General features: G+C 44.4%; 1 protein-coding gene across 1 annotated transcript in view; it reads right to left on the bottom strand.

The window, feature by feature from the left end:
* LRIG1 (leucine rich repeats and immunoglobulin like domains 1) overlaps positions 1-16,492 on the bottom strand; it is a 93,230-nt gene that overhangs the window by 55,810 nt on the left and 20,928 nt on the right. The window lies entirely within an intron of this gene.

Raw genomic sequence — 16,492 nt, 5'->3', positions numbered from 1 at the left:
TGGACTACACTGGGAGGGTTTGGGGTTTTTTAAAAGAGAGAACTTAAATGGCAGAGCAGCACTTTCCTGCTGAATACAAGACTGAGTTTAGTTCCATGACAGAAATATTATCTAGCTCTCCCCGAGCTTTTCCCTCCTTTGCATTAGATTAGTGTGGTTTTAATTTGTCTTCATATTACACAATTACATTTATTATTTTACTATTGGTTATTCACAACCACAAAACTAATCACAGATGAATAGGATATTTCCTGACAAATTAAAGTCTGAACTGAAACAATCAACAAACCGTCCACTAAATATTTTATAGCTATATTCACATGGAGTATTTTTTCATACCACTGTGTGTTACACACAAAATGTGCACATATAGATACTTACACACTTACTATGTGTAAACATAAAATATATTCTACATTTTCTAACAAGGTTATATTATATCAGTAAATGTTTTTCTAACCAGTGAATACAGCTTTCAGCCCTGCAGCAGTACATGCTTTGGTCCTCAACAACCTCAACCAACACCTTCCAGCTACCCAACAGCCCAAATCTCTATCACATTCTAGCACTTCACTGATGGACAGCAAATGGGTTGTGCTCAATTATCTGAAAACAGACCAGTGGTAGAGCAGACCCATCTCACAGGACATCCCTGATTGGAAACACATCCAGAGCTCACCATACTTTGGGAAGGAACACACTGCAAGGATTGCTAGGGCCATCAAACAGCCAAAATAATGCTAATAAAGTACCAACTCCAAAAACCACAAGCAAGAGCTTTGCCACACTCTGTTTTAGCACCACATGCTGAACAGCAGTCTTCCCTCCAAGACAAGCACACCACACAAGACAGGTCAAACCTGCAGCCAGGGACTAACCAGGAGAACACAGATCAATTAAGACCTAGTGACTAATGATGCAGAAAGTAACAAGTGGTAATTAAGTGATCTGTGCAGTGCTGGCATGTTTCTGTGAGAGTGTAATCTAAAGAGGGAGGAGGCAAATTGATGGGTGGTAGCAGAAAAGCAACCACAGTGAATTGTAAGGAAATTGTGAGGGGGACCTTCTTTAATTTTACTCTGCTCCACACCCTGCTCTAGGATATTACCGTGGGTAAAATTCATCCCTCCTGTCTCCTCTGCAGGGAGGTTACACCCTCTTACTGCACCTCTGAACACAACCCAAAAGATCCATGGCCTGATTTTAGATAAGCCTTCAAACACTGAGTTGCTTATTCAAACAACCAAGCCAGTCTGACTAGAAAACCAGCCAATCTTCCCTGGTTTGTGTTTTTCCTTGCTTTAAAACTGTGCCCACAGAATGCAAGCAGGTCTGGAACCCAAACAGGTAAACAGGACCTAAGTCACTGAGGCACCTACTGAACCCAAGCTACATGACACAAGAGCTGAGGCACACAAAAAAAGGGCAGAACAGCATTGATGGAAACCACCTGCTTGAACCACTCGTGCCAACCCACTGCACTCTGTGGGAATGCAAAGAAAAACTTGGGCCCACAGCAACCTTACAAACAACCAAGACTTGAAAGACTACAAAGCTTAACAACTTTGCATGATTAGCACAAAGCGATCAACACCCCCTTCAAGCTAAAACGCAGATATTGATCACCTGCCCTCTTATAATGCATTTATGGGAAATCCTCAAAGCGTTCCCCTGCACAAAGGAATCATTTGATAGCTCTCATGATCATGCTGTTCCCCATTTCAGAGCAGCCAGCTCCCTGCATCTTTGCCCGAAATGTTCAATTTTTTGCCAACAGCTGCTGTGGAAGAAGGCTCTACAAATCAACAACACAGGCTGGCTCTTAACAGAATCTAGAACTGAAGCTATATGGGAGTGTAAAACCTAACCAAGCATCTTGGTTTAAAATATGCTGTCCTGTAAGCCCCTACTGTCTTTTAAAACACTCAAGAGACCTTTAAATCAATACCAGCCTACAGCAGATATCCATTTCACTATGAACTCAAAGGCATTTATCTAAATAAAAGTCAAACTGCAGTTTAAACTCGGAGTGCGTTTGAAAGCCAAGTCCATATTCATAGCACAATTACGAATTAAAGTGCAATTTGCCCACAGATTACATTACTACTTTTTTTTTTTTTAAAACCACACAGCAAGATCAGGTTGGAGCTTGTCCTTGCCTGATCCACAGGCAAAAGAGAAAATGCAACAAGTAACGTCCTATAGGCTCAACACAATAAAGACCAAGCCGACATAGAATACTAGTGACAAACTGTAAGAGGGAAATACAACTGTGGACATGACCGTGCATGAATCCATCTGTTTTCATGTATTTCTATGCCTTTATTGCAGCCAACCATTGCATTTCTTAAGGTTATGTATTTCTCCTCAACACATTCCTCTGCAATAGGCTAAGGGGCTATTTTATGAAGAAAAAAACCCCCCGAGAATCAAAAGCACCAAACTGATCATCCCTACACTTGTCAAAAGGACCAGATCCCTGGCTTAGCCAGAGCTCAAGAACTGAGTGATATTGATATGAACCTCAGAAGTTCACAAGTGAAAAAAACAAAGGTCTTTGTAAATTGAGGGATTTCACGGCCACAGTTTAACATCATCCAAAATGACTTTCTGATTATTGTTGCTGCCATTCAAGATATTTGAACACCCAAGTCACTGCACAAGTAGCTGGCTCTTCAGACAGCACAGCCGTATTTCATTGCCTCAGCAACAGAATTTTCAATGGTTGTTGCAGAAATGCAGGTGAACTCCGACTTCTTCTACGCCCAAGTCTTCAGTTCTCCCCGTTCTACCCACCCCAACCACCACCTATCCTCACCAAACATACAATACACTATTCCAAAATCAGTGGGGAAATGCAAGCTAGAAATACAGTCAGTACAAAATAAGCAGGAGACTTGAAATTACACAGATATGCCAAAATAAAGTTTACTGAATTACTCACACTAGCTGTACTTTAAAACTTAAATTAAAATACCCAAGAATTTCTAGCCTTAAGCATTAGCAATCAAAGGATGTGTTTCCCAGAACTCAGATTCCCTCACTAGGCACTATTTGGCATGCAAGTCACAGCATTTAAGTGAGAGAAAGAATAAACGTGCTCCAATAGATAGATCATTGGAAGTCAGGAAACCTCCGTCTATTCCTGGCTCTCTTAATCTCCTGCTGTGTGACCGGGTCATGTCACATCACCTCTCCGGAGCTTTTGTTTCCACAGCCACCCTTTGTCTGTCTTGTCTATTTAGACTGTAAATAAAATTGAGGTAGGTATTGTCTTGGTTTGCCCGATGCTGATGAAATGAGGCCTCAGTCTTGGTTGGGTTCCAGTAATGCAAATAAAGAAGGGAACTCAAAACTTGAGGTCATGGGTGCACATGATGCTCCCCCACCCCAAGCGTGGGTCCCAAATGTACAGCAGTGCATGAAGCACTGCAGGGGCCGTAACATTCCCACCAGTTTGGTCTCTCCAAGCTGAGTGGAGATGCCAAGTCTGGGGGCACAGCTGTCCCACTGCTGAAAGCTGTCACATTTACTGCTCTCCCACAGCACAGAATGCATTCCTTCTTAAGGAGCCCCTTGGGATGATGCCACGCAGTACCCAACGTATCACTGAACAAATGTTTCTGCCATCAGTATTCCAAAATGTCTTCTTCAAAGAAAGAGCCATCAACACCCAAAGCCTTTCCCAAATCAGCACTCCTCTAAACCATCTGAGCTATCTCACGTCCTGGGCATCTCTTCAAAGTGGCAGTTTATAAAGCATCATCTACAGTGTTTTATGCCAGTCCTAAGAGTCCATGTCTTTGGTGTGTGTCCTGCCCATTTCCTGGCACCTAACACAGGGTTAAGCTGAGCCCAAACGTGGGCATACCCACACAGACTGCCCAGAGTTCTGCCTGCTCCTCTGCATGGGTACATGTTTCTGCTGAATTACTCATGGGAGGATATTTTGATCCCTCCAAGGCAACTGTGGAAAGAAAACAGAATTCAACCAATAGAAATCTGGGACAAGAGCCTGGGCTGCGAGTTCAGGGAAGCATCCTACAAAGGTCAGAAGCTTCTGCAGCTGGCAGAGAAGATAAAGCAGAGCAACAACTTGAGTGGCCCTTAACATTCAGCTGGATTTTTTTCAGATCAGCTTCTACTGAACTGCGAGAGTTTGTGGGGGATTTTTAACTTTATTCTGACTTAATGGCATGAGAAGTGCTCTGCATATTATTTATCCATTACATACTTCAATTCTTCCTTGTATTGGCTAATCCAACAATGCAGGGTTTTCCCCTTTTGTCAGTAAGATGCCCATGAACAGGAACTGAGAGCCTGGTAAATCAATATGGGAAGGCCCCTGTTCTGTCTATTCAGCCATTCCAGTCTCTAAATAAGAAAGCAGTGTTTGCCTTCAGCTGGCATTAAGAAACTGGCACTGTGGATCACTGAGCACTGCAGAGACTGAAAAGAAAGCCTTGTTAAATAACCAGATATGTAGCCTGCATTCAAATCACCTCCTAAAAGTAATAATGCTGTCACAGAAAGAGTCCTGCTTGCCAGTGAGGAAGCATCAGACAGTTCTCTGAACCATGAGATGCCAATCCTAACTCCTTGGCCAAAGTGCAGGGCAGACTGGGAGTTCATGAACAGGTTTTGGCTCTGCTTTGGGAACTTGACCAGTGCAAAGGAAAGCCACCTCTCTTTAGAAAACAGAGGTGGCTGTCTCCCCAGGCAAAGGAATAGAGACATATGTGGTTCCTGGTCTCTGCTCACCACGACGATGGCTGAATTCTGTTCAGAGAGGTGAAGGTTTCCGACCCTTACGTCAAAACCATTTATCTGTCAGTGCAGAAGATTATGTCAAAAGCGCTTCTGCACCTTTTGATGACAGGCATTGAAGAAAAAGAGGATGGCTTGAAATTCTGCCACTGCCAACTGTGGCTTTCATTTAAACACTTTGTCAACCATTGTCATAACACAACTTTTCATTGCTCCTGCACAAAAGGGAGCCGAGGGCCCAGAACAATTGAGCCCTGCGACAGGAATTCCTCTGGCTCATCCGTCGAAAGATAGCTGCCTAGTCTGCAGCTTACTGAATAGGCACCACCCTCTTCCCACATGTTTGTAGATGGCTTTACAGCGCTGGAACGGAGGCCCCATGCACACTTGATTGGGTATGAAAAGCATGGCTGCAGCTGAATTAGCCTGGGGATGAGGGGCAGAGGGTGGAAAAAGAGTGGGAACACGTTGCCCATGTTAGAAGTGTACAGCTGTGCAGGGAAGAAAGCACACTCGAATTTCTCTTAAACAAGCTTGGAAGGTGCCAGAGATGGCAGAGTCCTCACAAGCTGAAGCATTACGTGATCAAAGAGATTCATGGATGCAGGCAGTTGTATGGACTGTCAGGCAGAAAGAAGCAGCTTTAGTCCAGATTTTTACTCTTGTGCACAGGACAAGTCCAAATTCTATTCTCATGAGACAAGAGCAGCCAAACAGCTCCTGCTTCTAGTGCCAGCTGCTCACATCTGCACTGCACGGCAATTCCCTGAAATGGGAATTTTTCAGTTCTCCCTAAAACGAATCACCACTAAACGGAGTTGCCATCACAGTGATGAGAGTCAGGAAGAGCTTTCACATACCACATGCAGCCCTTAATTACCTTCTGGAGGATTTCTTGCAGGTTCCTTTGAAGTGGCTGATGCACTGCCAGAAGTCAAAGCCTCGACTTGGAGAAATCTCTCACCCAGCCCACCACAACCATTCCTGGGTTTCCTTTGAATCCACCTGCTCAACTGATATAAACCTCCAGATCCTTACACCCCTTTCTTCCTTCATCACCCTCACCTCCCATTTTACTGCTCCCAAATGCAGCATAACAGGCCCACAGTTCCTTCCCCAGGAAGGATACAGAACAGAAATAATACATGTTTTGCACTGAAGGGCTCTGCACCCACACTGTCTTGCAGTTCAGCCTCAAGCATGATCTCCCACTCACTGCTGAGCAATACCTGGAATCACAGAACTGCTGAGGTTGGAAAAGACCTCCAAGATCATCAAGTCCATTTACCCAGCACTACCACATCCACCAGTAAACCACGTCCCCAGTTGCCACATCCACATGTTTTTTGAACATTTGTAGGAATGGTGATTCCACCACTTCCCTGGGCAGCCTGTTGCAATGCCTGACTATCTTCCAAGTGAAAACAATTTTATATCCAACCTAAACCTCCCAGCCATTTCCTCTTGCCCTATTGCTTCTTATCTGGGAGAAGAGACCAACCCCCACCCTGGCTACACCCTCCCACCACCAGGTAGCTGCAGAGAGGATAAGGTCTCCCCTGAGCCTCCTTTTCTCCAGGCTAAGGAACCCCAGCTTCCTCAGTTGCTCCTCCTCATACTTGTGCTCCAGACCCTTCCCCAACTCCACTGTATTTTCCCTGGACACATTCCTGGACACATTTCCCGGACACACACCTCAGTGTGTGTCTTGTAGTGAGAAGCCCAAAACCAAACCCTGGATTTGAGGTGCAGCCTCACCAGTGCCCAGCACAGGGGGCAATCACTACTGCCCTGGTCCTGCTGGCCACAGGATGCCACTGGCCTTCTTGGCCACTGGGCACACACTGGCTCATGTTCAGCGGCTGCTGACCAGCACTCCCAGGTCCTTTTCAGCCAGGCATCTTTCCAGCCACTCCACCCCAAACTGAGCCCCTTGTGATTTCTTTTACAGTGTACCCTAACTACAGTGTGCTGCCTGCCTGGGCAAAGCATCCAGCTTACAAGAGACTCTTGAAATAGAGCACAGAAACATCTCACACCAAGCATCAGTTACCTCCCAAAAGGAGGGAAGAGCAACAAAACACCGGGCACCACAGAGGGGAATGTCCCAGATGGCTGCTCTAAGTGCTTTGGAGAGAAGGAGGCTCTACAGACACAGGGAGGACACAGGGCACCCACGAGGGTGAAGCTGTGCCTCACCACTGAGAGGTTCTGTTAGCAGCTCAGCAAATGTACTCACTCAGGCTTTACTTATGTCCTTGTTCAAATTAGCAGCAGCAGCATCATATTAGCTTGGGTTAATAGCCTGCTCATATAAGGGGCTTTATGTGCAGAAGGGAGTCAACTTAAGGGCAACCCTCAAGCCATAATATGAGCTAATTTGACAGTGAAGACAAACTTTGAGAGGTCATCCAGACACCAAGAAAACTGCACCATGAATCACTCTCAGTCATGACCAACGATACCGTCTAAAGGAAATTCCTGCAGCATGATTCCCCAAGAGTCGGTACCATGCCGATTCCAGCAGATGCATGGGGCCATTAATGCAAAGAATACTAATTAAAACCACATCAATGAGAAGCATTATGCCTCACTACAATTTAATTTAGCATGTGGTTGATATGGCTCAAGGAATTCAGGAATTATCTTACCTTTAGGTAACTTTCGGGGGTACATTTTGAGCCCTGTCCCTTCTCCTTGCTCTGTCACTCTGTGCTCACAGCTCTTTCACCACGCACAGACCACACTTCTGGCACGTAGAGGTGCCTGCACATATAAGCCTGGTGAGCACCCACCACAGCTGGTCTGTTCACACAAGGCTGTAAATGTAAATATTTCCATTATTGTCGACTCCCAGGCTCCAACAGGCAGCACAGGAGAGCAACAACACTCCTGGTGTCTAAGGAAAGGCAGGAGTCCTTCGCAGGAGCACTGGGTAACACTACACTGCTGCTGGGGCTTCCACATCTGCACCAAGGAACTTTTACAGCCTTGTTTGTCTCTTTCAACAGGGCAGTGTCACCTTATTTTAGGTCCTGTTTGATTTACACAAATGTGCTTTGACAAAACCTAGGATCTCGTTTCCTCCTATTTTAATAACCTTAGCAAAACAGGAGTTCTTGTCTGCTTTTCTTCTTTTTCTTGAAATATCATCTCCTCTGAACACCCCTATTTTAAGACAGAAAAATTATATTCAACTTAATCTACATAATCATACATATATGCAAATACTCCACAACATATGTACAAAGCACTTGGGTAACTCAGGTGTTTATGGACCTTTTGCTATCCCTCTGCAGCACCAGAAGAGACATGAGGATTCTCATTTCACCAGGGCTTGATCCTGGCCCACTCAACAAGAGTTCTCAGTATTTCAACTGCTCCACATTCCAAAAAGAGCATTTACAGCCCTTCTCTTTCCTGGGGACATTGACAGCCCTTCCCAGCAGTGAGTTTGGGACTCAAACCAACAGAAGATGGCAGGGCAAAGGAAGCAGGAATGACCAGGTATTCAACAACACCTTCTCTGCCTCTGAAAAGAACACCACGAGCAGGCACAGCCCACAGTCACTGAGGCTACAAACCCTCCCGTCAGGACTGCACGTTCCTCTGCTCCCAACAAGGCAGCCCAGTCAAAGGCAGTATTGTGTGTAGGGAATAGGGGATCCTGCAAGGGTTAGAGCAGGCAGTATTTAATTGCAGCAATTTTTCACTTTATTTGCTTCTCCTATTAAGCTGCACTGCCTGAAGGAGACTGATCCTCTCCAAAACACACTGAGCCATCAGCTCCAAGGATTGCATCAAAGCAAAAACACATTTCAAAGGAGGCATGGACATCTAAATAAAAATAACTGTATTTAATTTCACATAAAGCAATCCTGCTTTACCACCTGTGACAGGTAAGAAGTTGGAAGGAAAAGCAGGATGTGGAAGGTTTTTTTTAACCCGCAAATAAAACTCCACCCTTCATCTGCCCAGACACCCATAGATTTTATTGCTTTAATTAAAGTGCTGACTACTGTCATGAGAAAGACATATCCTAAAACCAAACCCCTGCAAGTTGTTTGCTCCACTGCATACAAGCAAACTCACCTTTCTATAATTTGATAGAAAATTTTTTTTGGTGATTTTGCATCCAACAAGGCAAAGTACTCTGTGCCTTAAACCACTGAAGCAATGGCTGGATAGCCCAGCTCATAAACAAAATATAAAACAAATTGCTCCTGCTTCCATCACCATTGTGTTTCTTCAGTAAATCAATAAAGGCCATGACTTCTTTACTAACATTTTCAATTAAGGTTTCCCACTGTGTATTCAACATATTAAACCAATTTATTGAAGATTAACAACTATATAATTTACTATACATGTCTACCTTAGAACTGCTAAACCTCCTTTAACTAATAACAAGAGCTACATTGATAAATAAGCAATAAGTGCTATTTACAGTTTCAAAAATGGCTCCTTCTGCAAAGCAAATATTTTCATCTGAATGTTGTGCAATTTTTCACAAGTACTCACAGCAGATAAACCATGTTAAACCTTTGGCTTTTTCAAATGTTTGGCAAGACCCACAGCAACGCCTGAGTGCTGGCAACTGAGCCCTCCCACTACATGACTTTGCACAATCCAGCTGCGGGTTACAAGTTGAGCGCAGAGAGAAGGAGAATTCAGAAATTCCTTGAACACTGTTCAGAAGTATCCACGATTTTAGAAAGCTTCCAAGGTCAATTATTCAATAATCCATATTTTAAGATAAGTTTTCTCCTAGAACACAGAACTGCAGTGCATTCTGCTCTCCTTGGGGATCCAAGTGGTTTCAATCATGTCTGCAAGCATTTCTGGTAGGCTCAGAGTGCTTAACTAGCCAAAACAACATTTTTTCCACTACTCCAACACCACTGTTTATCAGAAATATTAATTTAGTAAATACACAACCAGGCACAAGACTTTGGTGCGATTAACCAGCAGCACCATGTGTGCACACCCTGCACACTGGGATGGGAGACCACCAGGCCTTGATGACAAAAGTTTCAGCCCACACCTGGAATCATCCCTTTGCAGAGCCCACAGTGAGTGAGGCTTGGCCCTGCCTGGTCCAGTGGCACAGCTGGGCATGGCCTTGCCCAGCCCAGTCCATCATTAATGGTGGGGAGAGGGCAGGAATGCACTCCCACTGTGTTTGCCCAGCGTTTCACTCTGTCCTGCTTCTTCTCATTAACAGCTAATTGGGAAGGACTGATCTCCCCCCCCCCAAAAAAACCTGCTTGCTGGGAAGTGGCACAAAAGCTAGTCAGGCAAAAAGCTGGGGGGATAGTCTTGGTAAAACAGCGCTCAGATTTTTCCTGCTCAGGCATGGGGGCTCACCCACTAGCTCCTGCTTCTCCTGCACTTGATCATGCTTTTCCCACCTGCAGAGAGGGGCTGCAGCACCTCCCTGCTCTCATGATGATGGTACATAAGCATTCCTAAAGACATTTCCCAGAAAGAACCACTGTTGTCTTGTTCTCCATCTGGCTGGCCACGTTACACTGCTGTTTCACTCGTGGCTGCTCCTCGTAAGCCACCCAGTGCATCTGCTGTATCATCATCCAAGAAAAATCTCAGCAAATAGAGCTTAAAGTCAGTGTATCTCATTAGATGTGCTGCAAACTTTAACAAACCAATGGACCAGAGTCCAAGCAGCCAATTCAGCTATACCTGCCAGGACAGAGGTAGTGGTCACCCTCCTGGCTCTGCTCCACCATTCCCACCTGGCAGCAATAACTCTGGTCTCACAGACAACAGTGGAAATAAATCCCTCTCTGATCCCAGGAACAGTCCAAGTGGAATTACAACACTGGTCTCCTTACTATGCCCACCATGAACTTACTCAAGTTTAAAATCTATCAGACCAAGGACGTTCCCAAGCACTTTCCAATGCCGTGGGCTGAAAGTGAGAGTTTGGCCAAATCCAAAGCCCTTGTGTGTGGAAAAGAATGATGTACATAACCTCAAAGCATCATCTAAAGGACTCGTTACCCAGAGGGCAGTCCATGGCTGGCAGTGCTGCCTGTTGCAGGCCAGCTCTAATCCCCCAGAGGTGTGAGAAACACATGGCAGACAGTTCTCCCTTTCCAGTTTAAAAATAGTTCTTCTTTGTAATAAGAACAGCATTTTAAAGGGCAAAACCTGCAGATTTTAAGCTAAAAAAAACCTAAGGTGGTCATCCTGGCTGGAGGTGTGTGGTTTACACAAGTATCCACCCTCTTTCCTTTCAAGTAATCAATGTCCAATCACAATGCACTTCCATTCCAAGCACTTCTATATTGCCAACAAAGCACCAAGCAATTTAATGCATTTCTAACCCTAAATTGGAAGCTGTACTGCATCCAACTGATTCAGTTTGTTCAGTCTTAGAGGAAGCCCCAGGAACAAAATGCTAGAAATAAAACCACATGCACTGGTAACGTTACAGAAATAGATACAAGAAGAAGCAAATGTTCTGTCCCTTTTATTTTATCTGACCTCCAACCTGGTTTAATTGACCTTCAAGATGGAAAGGCTGCATTTAAAAGAAACCATTTCCACCTAGATCAAGAGAAATAAAAGCCAAGCTATATATAATGCATTTGCCACAAAACAAAGCAAATCAATATAGCATGAAACTATCTTTCACTTGACAATGAAAAGCCAGAAAAGACTTTCAAGTTAATTTACTCCCTATTTTAGGTCCTAAGCAAAGCTATTTTCCTCAATAAACTTGTTTCTCTGCACATGCCCCGAGAACAGCAGAGATGGCTTCCTCTACCCTCACTTTATCACAGTCTATCACTCGATGGCAGACAGCTGTATTATCATCTCTGGGTAGCAAGAGGCTGAGGCAGCACATCAGAGGCACTGGTGTGACACAGGAAGAAACCAGCAGGTCAGATACTGTATGACATGGTAGATTCTTTCCTTACAATCCATGTGCTCTAGAATGCTATATTCCTGCCTCGGTGTTAAGCTCAGGGTCATCTATCAGAACAAGCATTCACACTTTTTTGGCATAACTCCCGCATTAGTTTTTGCCACTGGGACAGCAGCAGGACACCAGCAAGGATGTCAAAGGAGATGGAGCTGAAGCTCAAGTCTCTGCCCAAAAAAATACCACAAAGTTACTGAGGCAACAATTTAATCTATTGCTGCTTTCCATAACGTGCCAGCTTTCATGTTCCTTAAATACAGTAGAATGTCACAAAACATATATTCACACTTAACTTAAACGTGTAGGTGACTTTCACTACGTGAATTTACAGACACATTGGCAGTTATAAACACAAATATGTACACATCCACATATGCATGAGGCAATACAATTACAGTGATGTATACAGCTAGAAAAGCTTTATCAGGAGAGTTTGGGACAGTTGTACAGTTTATGACTGAGTAGTGAAGAGCGCTAGTAAAAAATTTTTATTACACTCTGCCCCAACATATAATGTCACGTCTTTTACAGAAGCACTATTTTAAAAATCTTTGAGAGCTTTACAGTTTTTATTGGTGCTATTTTGCAGCTCCTTGCACTTACAAAGCCAGACTTCTGTATTAGTGCAACTCAGACTGCAGAAAGTCTCAAAAGGAGTTCCAGCCAATAAATTTTAGAAAGCGCTTCAAATGAGCTTAATCTTCCCAGGTCTGATATCTCGGGACTTTGCAGGATTTAAAGACAATGACTATTTGCAGTGGCTGCAGTTTTTTGCTCTTCAGGTCTCTTAACCTTTCAGGAGTCCTGGGCAAATAGGGCTCCAGGTGAAGCAGCTGCCCATGAGCCCACACTTGCTCCTGCTCCGCACGCTCCGTCTTGGGGGTCACTTGAGCTGTGCTCAAACCCTGCATTAGCATCAGTCAGGCGCCAAAGCTGAGCACACCATTATCCTTCAGATCAGGAAAGTATTTTTTCATCTACTTCAAAGGGCTATGATGTACTTTGTTGGATGGACACCTTGATTTATTATTCAGTGAACTCCCTCGGATTTGCACATTTTCTCAGCTAAAAGCATCACAGCTAATTCAAAGGGAAGGTAGATGTTGAAGGTTAAATCAAAGAACAAACTCTCTCCTCTATAGATTTTCATCCTTTCCATGTTCTAAAGGGATGGAAAGGAGAACATTACCCTATTCTTTTGCTATGGGAAACAATTAAGAACTCTTACAAAATTGCTGGATTCAGAAGGTATTTGGATAAACTAATTTCTTCTTCATTCAACTGTTATTACTGGAATTATACTGCTCCACTTGGCACTTGAGATCAGATTTTTTTTGTTATAACTATCTTAGTTTCTGCCCACCAGAAGATCTGTATGTGCCAGGGGAGCTCCAGTCCCAGCTCGAAGGACAGGGAACCCCTTAATCTGAACAGATGCTGCATCAAACAACAGATTCTGGAGGGGGATATTAAAAGGCAGACAGATCCTTCCCTCTTGCTTTGAGCCCACTTCACTTGGGCATAATCCAAAGTAGATCCCATCTTAAAACTGCCTAATGGCCTCTAAAAACATTAAAAAAAAAGTCCCATAATGAAACTCCACATGGGTGGCCACCTGAAAATAGAAAAGCTAACACTACAGTTCAGCCAGGAACAGAAATACCCTCTCACTCTTCCGAGTGGTCCTTGCAAGCCCAGGCACTGTGCCAGGGGCTCACCATTCACTACTCACACTGCACCTCTCACAGGGCCAAGGGCTCCTTGGCTTCACACCAAGGCCTCGCGCTCCAAAACACAATTATTTGGAAAACATGAATGCAAAAGGTGCTCCCAGGGTTTGTTATTGCACATGGAGGGCCACAGGTGTACGCACTGCTTTAGAGAACTCAAACCATGTCCTTTTGAGAGTAGATAAATTAATCTCTATGAAGAGAATAATAAGCAGTGTCACCATTTCAAGGGAGTCAGAGAATGAATTCTTAGGGCTCGTGGAAAGCATTGCTGCTCTAAGCAACAGCAATGAGGGAAAACAAAGGTAGCACTTCACATGCAAAAGATGAAGAAATCCTGAGGTGAACCACGGTGGAGAACCCAAGACACCCCAGAAGAGGAGTCATGGGGGAGATGAAAGGGGACAAGCCTGAGGAGACCAGAGGGTAACAGCACATCACGTGACTGATGAGACAAAGGAACACCCATGCAAGTCACCACAACTGTGCAGCCACAGAGAACAGATAGTTTTCTCTCCTTCAGGCATGTCACACCTTGGCTGTGAGCTGTACAGGTTTCTCAGTTCTTCCTAAAACCAGGCACTGCCAGAGGCAGGACCCTGGGTCAGACAGGCCACCGACCGCGGCACTGTGGGAGCGCTCCCCGTTCCCAGCCTGGCCAGACTGCAGCAACACCACATTCAAAAACACATTTTCCTCAATTTGTCACAGCAAGTAAGGTATGAAATAAAAATCTTTCCAGATCTTCCAAACACACAAGTTCCCCCCTCCAAAGTCTTCTGCAAACCAATGAAAATTGCATAAAAATAAATTGCAGTGCATTTTATAGGGGAAAATAACTCTACTGCAACTGGAAACACATAATCTTGCTTTTCTCTAACAAAACCTACAGGAAATGGCTCTGCAAAAGTTAACTAAGTGATACTGAACTTTCTCCAGAGTGTTGTATAGGAAATAACGCTGTACAAATGACTGCCTGATTTAATCTTTTGTCCAGACCATGCTACAAAGCTGTACTGCAGGGGTATCTGGCTGATGTTAACAATCCTCTGGTGTATCCTCTAGAACTGCAGCAGAGAGAGCAGGTTATCTCACACATGCTCACCCTTGCCACAGTATAAAGCCCAGGCAGCCAACTGCTGATGGAAAACAGCATTTTCCAATTTTCCCTTTCTGTGCCTGGCAGTTGGGTTTTATTTTTTTTATAAGATGTGGTGCAAAGAGAAGAGCAGAGCAGATGCCTGCATGCCCTGCACTTGGACCTGTACCAGAGTGGCAGTGCAGACATATCAAAGGTGTCCCATCCCTCTCCACATCTGTCAGACCATCCATCCATCCATTTGTTAGAAATCCCATAATGTGATCCCACAGTATTTGTGGGTGAAACTCCCTTTAGCATCATATTTCTCAGCTCCACCACTAACACTCACTGAGCTTTTCTCCCTTTACTCACCACCTCCACCACCCCAGGAGGGGCTGCTTTGTGCAGCAGCAAGAGCCAGTGAAGGATCTTACAAGAGCCAGTGAAGGATCTTACACTCCCAAGGCACCTCAGGAACAGCAGGTCTGCCAAGAAATCTGGTGTCAATATTTGCCTGGAACTCTGCAATCACAATTCCACAAACTGAGCCAGGCTGCCCTCCCATCCTCTCTCCCCCAACATCCACACGCTCCAGTGTGGAGAAGGTGCTGCTGCAAATACCGGAAACAAGTCTGGGTTTCAGACTTCATTTCCTTCTGTCAGAAAGGCGGAGCTACAGCTTTTTATATATGTAATATACATATGCACACACATCTACTGAATCCCCAACATCTCACTCAGTCTTCACTTTCCATTAAATACACCATATGGGGAAGAAAAACACTAAGGAGAAGAAACCAAGGCTTTTCCACATCCCCACAAAGCTTGGGTCCTGTGTATTAATTGCTTTAACCAGGACAGAGCTTCTCAAGAGCTACAGAACACATTTACTGCTCCAACACATTAGCCAGCAGGAAACCATTTCAGGCTCTTTTTTTCAGCAAACTTGACACCACCACCAAAGTTGCTCCAAGACACACAAAACACACACCCATAGCGGAGAGAGCCAAAAAAATCTGTCTAGAGCAAGGGAGGTTCACAATAAAATGCCCCCCCCCATGGAATGACACTCAATTCGATATACTGAATCAGCCCCTGGGAGGAAAGCCAATACACAGGAATACTGCAATCAGCCTTGGGAATCAGCTCTAGTAGGTCGTTCCTTTTCCTGCAGCCCAACGCTTACGTCAAGTCACATGAACACAATTACATAAAACCGTACCTTTTCCATGAACACCTTCTCTGGGATAAAGGTTCTCATTTTACTCCACATAAAAACACTCTCCACAGGTTTATAAGCTTTAATTGCTATGAGAACACATAAAAAGTGCCCAAATAAGTCTATTTAATGGTTACACATTAACCATCATACACCTCCGGGCCTGTGTTATCCACCTATTTGCTAAATCAATAAACTACTTGTAGGTAAACTTTTTAGAAATGTTGCTGCTGCTGAAAGTGTTCCATTTCTATTTACTAATAACTTCATGAAATTGACTGGAAACTCCTACCCACGTCTGAAGTTTTCTGTTTAGTTCTTCTACGGGAAAAGCAAGCTGGTTTTTAGCACAAAGAACCAAAACAAGTATCTCTCCTGTGCTTTAAACCGGACGCTGGCCCACATGAGCAGTGCAACTCCAGGCTGCGAAGGACTTGGGTGAAGAGAAATGTGTGTGTGTAAACGTGTGTGTGTCTGCAGAGCCAGAGCTCCTCTGAACCAAAGGAAACACTGTAAGCCTGGACAGCCAGGAGCAAGGAGGGAAGGCATTCACATGAGGACAAACGGGAAGCATTAGCAAGGGGTTTTAGGACAGCATACACCCAAAATATTTATTGACAAATAAAACTAAGGGCATTGTATTCAGTGAGAACATTCCTCCACCTTCAGCTGCCACTGTCCTACGCTCACCAACAGGCCAATTTGGCCAATGGAGCAGCAGGCAATGAGGTGGCTTGTCTGCAGCT

Source organism: Manacus candei, unplaced genomic scaffold (genome assembly GCF_025592945.1).
Source record: "Manacus candei isolate 608988 ecotype Guabito, Panama unplaced genomic scaffold, ASM2559294v1 h1tg000025l, whole genome shotgun sequence".
Taxonomy (NCBI): domain Eukaryota; kingdom Metazoa; phylum Chordata; class Aves; order Passeriformes; family Pipridae; genus Manacus; species Manacus candei.
The sequence above is the reverse complement of the archived record's forward strand: the minus strand, read 5'-3'. Positions and strand labels throughout refer to the sequence as shown.